The sequence below is a fragment of the Spermophilus citellus genome (assembly GCF_964194105.1).
Source record: "Spermophilus citellus genome assembly, contig: SCAFFOLD_170, whole genome shotgun sequence".
In the NCBI taxonomy this organism is placed as follows: domain Eukaryota; kingdom Metazoa; phylum Chordata; class Mammalia; order Rodentia; family Sciuridae; genus Spermophilus; species Spermophilus citellus.
Genome location: NW_027672762.1, coordinates 8,745 through 20,758, shown reverse-complemented (window position 1 = coordinate 20,758; position 12,014 = coordinate 8,745). Strand labels below are relative to the sequence as shown.

Below are 12,014 nucleotides of genomic sequence, written 5' to 3'. Positions count from 1 at the left end.
GTTCTCTATACAGTTGCATCTACATCAAAGAACCTTCAGAGTACTTGACTTTGGCTAACTAGACCACCATGAGGGTGGAAAGGCAGGGTTCTGTATGGAGAGCAAACATTATCTTTAATAGCCAATCATCTTAATTTCTGTATCAGACCACAATCTCAAAACTTCTCAGAATATATCACTGACCTTACCAGACGTCTCCAAAGTCTACCAAAGCTCACAATGCAGTAACAGACATACAGAAGAAATTTTCTTTGTTTTTTCTGTACCCCACCAATCTGATGTTCCTACCAATGCAATTGGTTAATGCACTGATACACAGTTTCTTTTATAAAAGTTCATGGAGGCCAGGCACAGTGGCACACAACTGTAATCCCAGCAGCTTGAATGGCTAAGATAGGAGGATTGCTAAATTCAAAGCCAGACTCAACAACTGAGTGAGATCATGTCTGAAAATATAATATAAAAAGGGCTGGGGATGTGGCTCAGTGTTTAAGTGCCCCTGGGTTCAATCCCTGGTGTGAGGAAGGAAGGAAGGAACGAAGGAAGGAAGGAAGGGAGGGAGGGAGGGAGGAAGGGGAAGGAAGGAAGGAAGGAAGGAAGGAAGGAAGGAAGGAAGGAAAGAAAGAACATAAAGAAGAAAAAGAAAGAAAAAATGTGATGTAATCTCTTCCAGAAAGGGACACACACATCATTCAGGGTAACTTGAATCCATGTTCCTTAGTATGATAATTAATATTTGGGTTAAAATGAACTATTTTCTGTAGCTGGGGTTGTTGATGCCTTTAAACCCAATAGATTGGGAAGCTGAGGCAGGAGGATCACAACTTTCAGGCCAGGCTGGGCACCATAGCCAGATCCTTTCTGAAAATCATACTGAAAAGAGCTGGAGATGAAGGAGAGTAAAGGAATCAGATATTATTATAGTGGCATCCCCTTTTTTCACAGAAAATTTCAACTGGGTTTCTCCAGAAATCTTCACCACGGCTAATTTTAGGACTGTCAACAAAAGAGTGTCCACAAAAAAGTTCAGTGTATATAAACTTCCTATTTTTGTGTTGCCCTATTTTACTGGGCTGCTAGTCTGAAAGAAATCAGCACTCCAGGTGCTGGACTCCCCCTTACTAGTTTTTTACACACTTGTATCCAGTATAGTAGTTTGTAGAAATGTGCAAACAAGGCCTCTGGCCTTGAGCTGGGTTTCAGAGAAGTCACCAACTGGGCTCCATGGTAACAGCTGGTGGGGCAGGAAAGAAAGGGGAAAAGGTCTCCCCTCCTCAGGTGCTGTCCTTGAAGGGTTAACTTGGCCAGAACAGAGAAAGAAAAAGCTGCTTTTATGTGTGTGATGTGACAACTTGACTATGGTGACTCCACTTTGTGAACTCAGCCATGACACTCAAAAAGCTCATGACTGGGGCAGTTTGTAATCTTTTGTTCATGAAAATTCCCCAAGAACACAGAATGACCTATGGGGCCAACTGGAGACTAACTGACCACAACTTTCAGGCTTGCTTCTGTTGCCTGAACCCCCAAAGTTCCCTTTTGTGGTTTTTGTGCTTAAATATGGAGCCAACTGAAGGCAGGGGCACCACTCTGACCATCTCATTCTTTCGAGAGCAGAGTGTCTGCCACTGGCCAGCAATAAAGGCTTAACTGGAATGAGACTGTGTGGTCTGAGAGTTATTTGGGGGTCCCGGTATTACAATGTGAAATCTGAGCCCCTCCCCTTACATGCTGGGTATAAAATTCTGAAACCACCTGAACTCGGGGTTCAGGGGATGGATGGATTGATTACAGCAAAAACAGTGCCCTCTGAGACTGGCTGCAGCCAGATAAAACTGTTTACAGCTACCTGCAGTGCCTTGCCTCCTTTGTCCCTACATCATTATTACCCTGTGCGCTTACCTAACTACAGGACTGGTGTGACTCTACATCATGGACTCTCAGAAAAGGGAGCAGTTATACTGTATTGATGTAGCCCAGGATTCCGTATCCCTGGGATCTATAAACAACCCCCTTATTCCCTTTAAAGCAGTTATTCTGACCAAACACAAGGAAGTGTTAAGTGATTATTCTTTCCCCTCAAGGATAATATTCACAAATAGAAAACAAATGCTTTCAAAAGTGTTGTTCTTGCCAGGGACATTGGCACAGGCCTGTAACCCCAGTTAAGTGGGAGGCTGAAGCAGGAGGATCACAAATTGGAGGCCAGCCCAGATTCCAACACAAGGGGAAGGGAGGAAGGGAGGGGAGAAGGGAGGGGGGAAGGAAGATTGATTTATTCTTTCCAATATTTCACTAAGCGATAATGACAATTAGCAGACTGTGTCTATTTGAAACGAGTGGGAAGAAGGAATGTCTGGCTGAGCTGCCAGGTGGAGGGAAGGTGGCCTTTTAGAAGGCAGGAGGCGACTGCAATATGGAGGACCTCCACTGGGTGGAGCTCCACTGAAAGAAGGAAGGTGCATTTATGGTCCTGCTTCCTACACTTTGGGAAAAGTGAGTGTGGGCCACAGGTAGGGATCAAAGTGGACACCTGGGACCTGAGCCTCCCTTCCTAACCCTGGGAACCATGGGACAGGGCCCAGAGCCACCCGACAGCAGCGACTCCGCGCGCCACTCAGCTGCTCACCCGCCCGCCGAGCCCCAAGGCAGGTGCTGACCACGTACCTTCAGCGAACTCACCATTTTTGGCTTCTCTGGTGACTTGGCGTCCACTGGAGGAACCTCCGGGCACCCGAGATCCCCGAGAACACTGGCAGTGCAGTCACCTGGGTCCCTGGAGCAGAGAACACGGGGGCCTGGAGCAGGCATAGCCCAGTCGGTGAGGAAGAAAAGCCCGCAAGCTTGCGGAAGCCCGCCCTTCCCCTCCCTCTGAGCACTGATTTGACAGTTCCCCCCAGCGACCCGGATGGATGGCCTCCAGGCCCGCCTCTGGATCGTGACTGACAGCTAACATCATCCAATCACAGGCTGAAATTGGGTAGAGTGACAGATTCTTGGCCCCAGCCCATTTCAGGAGGAGCTTCCAAGCTGTGCTGGGAACTAATCCAGGCTTAGCCTCTGGGACAAAGGTGACACAGGCCGCTGAGCTAGGCTTCAGCCATAGAGTGCTTTCCGAACATGGCGAGGCCCTGGGTTTAACCTCAACACAAAAACAAAGCACAGCTTCTCCTGGAGGCTGAGGCTGGAGGAGCCCAAGGTCAGGTCAGCACCTGCAAACAGTGAGACCCTGTCTTCAAATAAAATGAAAAGGGTGGGGATGGAGCTCAGAGGACTGGGTCAAGCCCCATTGGGTTTATTCCCCAGTACCTTAAAAAAGAAAGAATGATATTTTATTATATATTATATAATATATATATATTTTATATATTTTTGTATATATAAAATATATATCATATATTTTTTATAAAATACATATAATATATTATATATTTTATATATAAAATATGTATTTTATATAATATATTCCATATATAAAATAGATATTTTATATAATATATTTTATATATATATAAAATATATTTATATATAAAAAATATATATATAATATATATATTTCTCACACCAAGTACATCTAATCAGAATATTATCTATAATATATTATATATATTATATATAATATATTATCGATAATATATATATATTATAGATAATATATATATATATATATATATATATATATATATATATATATATATATATATATATATTTTTTTTTTTTTTTTTTTTCCCCCAGCTGATGCGATCTCAAGTGACTTAGAAAGACACGGTCTCCAAATTTTTGAAACACTTTTTAAAGATATCATATATATGACCCATATATAATGTCTAAAAATGAAAACAATTTGAAAACTATTAAGTAATTCTTCTCACCTCCTGGCCTCTGTTGCTTTGATGAGGCTCCTGATCTATGAAAGGAAGCAACTGGGGTTGGCTCTGATGCCCAAGGCTCCCTCCCCAGCAGAAAGGGTGGGGGAGGAAGGAAGGCAATCCTCTAGGGCAGCAATGTGCTGTGGAAATAAAATGGGTGCTTTGGGCTTAGTATCCATGTTCTACTTCGAATGTTAGGATGTCTGATGCAGAGACGTGACTCTGGAGACCCCACAGGTCTGGTCAGGTGTTCACCCAAAACCAAACAGAAAAGGTTATGATGCAAAGCAGGAAAGAAACTTTGACCAGTGCAGCTACACCAGGAAGACAAGGAAACCCTGTCCTTACCCTGTCTTCAGATGCTGACAAGGACTTTGAGGTTTTGTAGAATGGGTAATCATAGGCATGTATGGATAGGGGAAATTGATTCTAGGATTTAGTATTATCTGTAGGATTTAAGCTTCAGGCATCTGTGGTCTTATAACTTGTCTGTGAGCTCATGCTCACTTGCCCCCTGGACAAATGTCACTCTATTGCAAAGACTGACCTCACTTTGTCAGGAGGAAGTCCCCCTCCAGTGTATTCTTTCCATGTCAAGGTTTACAAGAAAAGCCACAAGCCCTAGTAAGCAACATACCCCCAGGCGCTGACCCAGCACTCTCAGCATCCTGGGTTTCAACTGATAGTCCAACCAGAAATAAACAAAAACCCTGCTCAGCTGGGCCCATTAACCCTGCATATAAACCATAAAAAATTGCCACTTGAGGCCAATACTGCCTGTCATGTCTATCCCCCTCTTGAAAATTAAGTACAATTTTTTCTCTACTCTTAAGTTGGGCTTTGTGAAGTCTTTCACATCCTGCTCACTGGCCCAAGTTCATTCTACCTATCAATATTGCCCATGGACTAGGGGGGCTATTGGGTAAAAGGTCATATTTCCACAGGTGTGGAAAAGTGGACACATAGTTGCCCAGGGCTGAGAATTGAGTTCCAGGTGCCTTTATTGTCCCCCATGATAGAGACTGAATGGAGGGCAGGGCACTTTGCCACTGAGCATTGCTTTTATTGTGGTTCAAAGAAGGTGGGTGTGAGCATAACTGTAATGGGCCCGAGAGAATAACTCCAGATGGTGACTCCAAGCTACAATCAATCCAATGAAGAAGTTGACAAATCAGAGGGTAAGACCAAGCATAATTGATCATGCCTGTAATCCCAGAGGCTCAGGAGGCCGAGACAGGAGGATTGCCTGTTCGAATCTAGCCATCAGCAAAAATGAGGTGCTAAGCAACTCAATGAGAGCCTGACTCTAAATAAAATACCAAACATGGATGGGTATGAGAATATAGTATTTTGCTTTAAATGTAGAATTGAGACATAAGAAAGGCAGCCTGAGGGCAAGGAGAGCAAAATGGAGAGTCAAGTGTACAGCCTCAGACTGTGGATGTGGCAGATCCCGAGTTCATGCACCTGAACCACCCTGGACCCACAGGAGGTAGGGGAGGGGTCACCCTGACCAAGAGTGAAAGAAACATTGTTGATTTAGGTAAAGTCAAAAGTGTCTAGCTCCAAGATGCACTCAATCCAAGAAGACTTTCCCAGCACAAAAGGACAAAGGGAGTTGGGGACAACTAAGGGTGTATTGCTTTGTATACAAATATGTGGGGTTTTTGATACCAGGGATTTAACTGAGCACTGCCTAGCCACTGAGCCAAAGTTCCAGCTCTTTTTTTACTTTTACACAGGGTCTGGCTAAGTGGCTTAGGGCCTCCCTAAGCTGCAGAGGCTGCTTCAAACTTGCAGCTTTCCTGCATTAACCTCCCAAACCAGTGGGATGTCAGGCATGTGCCACTCTGCCCTGCAGCATGCTTCTTTAAACAGCCCAGTGGGACACAGTGAAACCCAGGTGAAGATCTGGAAGTTGGTGCACCCCATAGTACTTTGCCAAAGAGGAACTGGGGTGGGAAGCGGGGACCCTTGTGAACCAGAGGATAGAATGCTGACTGCAACTTGCCTGCTCGCCCACATGTTCCATCCTGAACACTGTCAGCGAAAGCTGTGCTTTTTCTGTACCTGTGTCTCTTAGTCTTTTAGGGGACAAACACAAGAATGATGGGAACAGACGGTTAAGAGAATAATCCTATAAAATGGGCCCACCGTGCTGACCTGCACGTGCATTCTTTTCCAAAAAGCAGTTTACCTGCAACTCTGCCTGGCCCAAGTGGACAGGAGATGTCACATTCCTCAGCCAACTACCTGTGATCTGCATGAGAAATGCAGGCAGGAAACCCCCTAAGAGGAACCCAAGTGACTATGCGGGGACAGACTCTGTGACTCTTTCCACAGACCAGATTTTGGAAGAAAGGATAATTCTTTGGATAAGAATCCAATTAGAATAGCTCAGCGTGGGCCAAGGTGACATAGAGTTGCCATGACTGCCGAGTCTTGAAAGTTTGATGTCACCCTGCTGTCAAAAGTCAAAAAGTGCACCTGGGCAGGAGTCTCTGGAAATTTACCAGGGACTCCAATAAAACTAGAGTGCAGAAGAGGCACAGGGTCCGTCTGCTTTCTGAGAGGACCCACTATCGCCCTTGAGAATGTCTCCTTCCCCTTCAAGAAGTTCATGCCTGTTACAGGGTGACATGTCTGAAAACTTTCTGATGTGATTGCAAAAATCATGGGTTCAAGGGGGTCTTTTCACTGCCTCAGTTTCTCAGGAGGTCCCAGCTCTATAATGAGTTCATTCTCTCTCTAAAAAAAAAAAATCAGAAACCTTCATTAACAAACAGCAAAACAAAACAAACAACAAAAAAATAGATCAGTAACATGCTAGAGCAGCCTCCGCAATTTAGCTTCACTCTGTCTCAGAATAAAACTTGCAATAGAGATGTAGTTCAGGGCATGTAGTTCAGAGGGCCGGGCATGGTGGTGCACATTTCAAGTCACAGGAGCTTGTGAGGCTGAGGCAGGAGGACCATGAGTTCAAAGCCAGAGTCAGCCATGGTGAGGTCCTAAGCAATTTGATGAGACCCTTTCTCTAAATAAAATACAAAATAGGGCTGGGGATGGGGCTCAGTGGTTGAGTGCCCCTGCGTTCAATCCCCAGTCCCCACCCTCCCTCCAAAAAGACATAAGAAAATAGAATGTAAAAGGGCAGATATAAAACTAATGACATCAAAAGTGACATTATATGGGAATTGACTGAGTGATCCTATCCAAAGGTAGAGGTCATTAGAAAAATAAAAATACAAACAATGTCCAATTATACGCACCTGAGACCCAGATCAGGAAATGTAATGAGCAAACTAGTCCCATCTTTGCCCCAGATCTCCCTCCTGGCTGCCTGATTCCTTTTTCTTTGGGTTCTATGATGTCTCCTCTGACCTTAAGGGTTCACAGAAAGAGAGAACGAGAAAGAGAGAGAGAGAGAGAAAGAGAGAGAGAGAGAGAGAGAGAGAGAGAAAGAGAGAGAGAGAGAGTTTCAGGGGTTGATGTAGTGATCTGTCAGAGCCTCTTGCTTCAGGACTGGAAGGCGAGGAGTCATTCAGAGTGGCTCCCCACATATCTCCTCTTCCTTAATATTTGAAGGCGATTGGGAAATTGTATCTTTCAGTCACTGGATTCTTGGTCCGAGGTCATCATGATCTACTATTGAAACACAAAAGGCATTAGTAGGAAACATACTATCTCTGGGACATAGGCAACTTGGAAGATCCAGGTTAGTAGTAGCAGTAGTAGTATTCTGCCAAACACTCATCAGAAGATCCTTCATCTTTTCTTGATTTTATTGGGAAGCCTTGGACTTTGCAATGGTAACATTGACATTTTCATTTGGCATGGCGCTTCAGCCTCTCCACAAACCACGGAGCAGAGGGCTCAGTCACAATATTTATCACAGTGGCCTTTTAGAGCATTTTAACTCAGTTCTAGTTTTACCAACAACATTTATCTGACTATGAAAGCTCTTGGAAGGAATTTAAGCCCGATGTTAAGAGAATCCCTATGTTGTAAGTTTGAAACAGAGCCATAAAGACTGTATCATGGAAGCAAGGGATAATATTTAAAGTGGTCACTTCATGAGACCAGGAGATGGCCTAGGTCTGGATAACTGGCATGCACCTGTTTCAGACCTGAATCGTAACTTCAGCAGAGTGTAGCTCTGAAATATCAGCTGGGAATAAGTAAGATGAGTTGTATGCATACAGGCTACAGGATAGTCATCATCCTTTCTCTTAATTCTCACATTTAAGGAATCTGTTAGGTCTGTCAGTGATGTAGATATTCTGACGGCAAAAGACAAACATCCTAACATCCTTTTGGGTGCCATGTCATGAGAGTTAGGGTATTACCAGTAAAACCTCCAGGTGACAGGCATCCTCCTGTAATTGTTCTTGTCCATTCTAGTAGACCAGCCTAAATGCATCCACTATTTCTAGTCCTCTTGTGTGGTCCTGACTAGATATTTGCATAATACTCAGGAATACTCAGGAATAATAATTAGGAAACATGCCAATTTCCATTGTAGAATTATCAGGGCAACCCTAGGTTGGTGGATACCTTATGTAAATAACTGGCCTGTAGAGAAAAATTCTATTTCAACAATCCTTCTCTTTGGACAATGGTCCAGAAAAGGAGTCTTAATTTCCAAGGGCCAGCATGATTGTCTGGTTTAGGTTTCTCGTATGGTTTCTTTTCCTCAAATATAATCCCAGACAACTTGTTTGCCATAGGATCAACATATAACTGGGCACTACAGTCAGTAGGATTAATCTAGTTTCATGGGTGGGATTTCCAGTCCAAACTACAATGTACATTAAAAATGGATCTGAGTGCTGGGGTGGTGGCTCGGTGGTGGAGTGCTTGCCTAGCACTTGCGAAGCCCTGGGTTTGATCCTCAGCACCACATGAGAAAATAAACAAAATAAAGGTATTGTTTCCATCTACAACTAAAAAAATTAATTTAAAAAAATAGATCTGAGAAATGGGTCCATAGAAGTCTCTTCATAATTTTTGCTTACCTGACAAGCTCATGATGCTGCATGGTTGGAAAATCTGCAGTTGGAAGATTTACCTTCCTGTGTCAGGTTTTTCCGTCATTTTCATGAGGACAGGTTTAATTTCTATTTTTTCAAATCTGATTTAATTTACTGAATCATATTCAGCAGCAGTCAACATGATTCAGTAAATTCAGCAGCAGTCTCAATTTTTTTTTGGGGGGATGGTGCTTGGGATTGAACCCAGGGCCTTGTGCATGTGAGGAAAGCACCCTAACAACTGAGCTATATGCCCTGAGATTCTCAATGTTACAATTAAGAAAAAAATTAAATATTTTGTAAGATCAAGTGTGTGCCTCTGGGGTCCAGTGTTCCCCCTTTTCTTTATTTAATAAAATTGAGTAAAGACTTGGCATAAGCCATAGTATCATCAGTTTAAGTTATGGATAGTAGTACAAGTATTTAAATGATCAGATTTAACTTGTATTGATTATTGTAATTTCCCAATATATATACTAGTTGATCCATTCTAACAATTTACAGGGAATCCTCAATCTCTTTCTGAGAGAAGGTCTCAAAATATCTTCATGTCTCAGAATATTATCCTTTAAATAGGTGTCTCTTGATTGTCTTTTTAAAAATGTCATTAAACATTATATAAATCCTACCATATTTTTATGGATAATAGTTCCAGTCAGAGAACTTCTATCATGTCCATGAATTTTCAACAAGGTTTGCAACTTTTATTGCTCAAAACTAACGTACAACTTTAATTTGGAGAACCTCAGTCCTAATAAAATTCCCAGATCTCAAAATGATTCAACAAACAAAATATGCAAGAATAGACAGTCTTTGAATCAATCAAATTTAGTCTCCAAGGAGAATTGTAAAAATTAGAATCTAAGTCAGCAGTTTAATGTATTTAGTGTTTAATCAAAGATGTGAATTTATTCACCCAAATTAATCCTTGCCTTAAACAATAAGAATCATTAGGCAATAAAGACTTTGCTTAACAGAATTAAACTTAATATTTTAATACGTCTTTATCATGTCAAAATATGAACAAAAAATATTAGCTCAGTATCAGCATAGAGAGTAAAATCAGGGAAATAGCCTGAAATATCCTTGAATTAATCAGTTAAAACTTTTAGTCAGTCCAGTACATACAAATCTTTTTTTTTTTTTTACATTTCTATATTATCTATCTAATTAATAATATAAATATATTTCTATTTAGGAAAATATTTTTATCATAAAAACCTAGAATATAAAGATCTTGGTTTACCCAAAGATGATTTCTTTCTACTTAGGTCCTCCAGTGTGTGCTTCTCCTCTGTTGAAATTCCTTTTAGAATTTTTCCTGGTTACACTTTGAAATGATTTCTGAAAATAATTTCTGAAAAATAATTATCTTTGTACCTTGATAAAAAAAGAAATATCAATGAGGGCTGGGGTTGGGGTTCAGTGGTAGCACACTTGCCTGGCATGCATGAGGCACTGGGTTCGATTCTTGGCAATGCATACAAATAAATAAAAAAGGAAAAGGCCCATCAACGACTTAAAAAATATATATTTTTTAAAAAAAAAGAAAAGAAATATCAATGTAAATATAGTTAAAGTCCTTGGATATTTCTGTAGATAAGGCATAACCTATAATAATACAGTAGAATTGATTAACTTTATGTAACCACGTGGTTCTTAAGATATTTTGGATCCATTTCAATTTGTTTTAACTAGGAGTGAACGCTTTCATGTGACATCACGTGATGTAGCTGATGATCCTTGTGTATACATCTATTTATTTCTTGTAATTATATAGTCAGGAACAAGAAGAGGGATTTGGGGGCCATCCCAGGAACATAGATGGCTTTGTTTCTGCGATAAGCAAATGCATCCCCAACTTACAGCCATCTGATCTAGTAGGAGATTCAGAAAATACACACACACACACACACACACACACACACACACACAGGCTGAACCCTTTTATTGAGGAGAAGCCATTCAAATGAGGCCAGGGGTCAGGTTTCAGGGGGCTGAGTCTAGCTTCCTGATGCCTTGTTCACAAGAGGCTTGGTTTCAGCTTTGGAGTTGTTCTGTATCCTCACTTGCAGGGAAAGCATGAATGAGAGTCAGACCCCATCATTCCTCCTCCAATTAAAAAAATCCTGCAGGAGAAGGGTGGAGTTGTGGGAAGGGCGCCCCCTGCCGGGCTCTTGCAGGGACACGCGGCTGCAGAGTTCTTAGGGTCCCTGTTAGCCTCAGATTGTGTCACCTGAGCAGCAAGTGGAGACCTACTCTAAGATCCCCCAGATTTCAGAGATGGGGGTATTTGCACAGAGCATATCAATAACCTTTGGAAAACATTCATTAGTAAAATAATGTTATACTGAAGTATGCATAGATTTTGGAATGCTTCAGTCTAGAGACTGTTTTCACATTCTTTATGATGTTTGAAGAGAAAATTCTTATCAATTTGATGAGGTACTCTTTATCAAATTTTCTGTTCTTGCTGGTGTAGTGGTTCATGCCTGTCATCCCAGCAGCTCAGGAGGCTGGCGCAGGAGAACTGAGAGTTTCCAACCAGCCTTGGCAACTTAGTGAGGCCTGAAGCAACTCAGTGAGATCTTCTCTCTAAATAAAATATAAAGAAGAGCTGGGCATGTGGATCAGTGGTTAAGTGCCCATAGGTTCAATCCTCCATACCAAGAAAATCAAATAAAAAATAAAAAATTTTTAAAAGTGGTTTCTGATTGTACCTTCACTATGATTCTAAGACATCTATCCTCTCTCAAGATCCCCAAAATTCCCTCTTGTTTTTTGCCTTGATAATTCGAGTAATTTCAGTATTTCCATTTCTGTGTGTTCCATGACACTAGAGTATATTTTGACACATTATACATACACAGTGTAACTTATTCTGCTTAGGATCCCAGTCTTTTAGTTGTACATGATGTGGAGTTACCCTGGTCTGTAGTTATATATGAACATAAAAAATGTATCCCATTCAGTTTACTCTCTTTCCTATACCATTCCCCTCCCTTTCCATAAGTTCCCTTTATCTAATCCAATACACTTTTATTTTTTCCCTCCTCAACCTCCCTGTGTGTGTGTGTGTGTATCACATTTTCTTTAACCATTCATCTGTTGAAG

The 12,014-nt window shown here is 41.6% G+C and overlaps 1 long non-coding RNA gene across 1 annotated transcript in view; it reads right to left on the bottom strand.

The window, feature by feature from the left end:
* The window catches only part of LOC308640645, a 357,814-nt gene extending 347,563 nt beyond the window's left edge, over window positions 1-10,251 (bottom strand). Inside the window, exon 1 of the long non-coding RNA XR_014020326.1 lies at window positions 10,147-10,251. This is a non-coding gene — a long non-coding RNA (uncharacterized lncRNA). The remainder of the gene's footprint in view (window positions 1-10,146) is intronic.
* Between the last annotated feature and the right edge of the window lie 1,763 nt (window positions 10,252-12,014).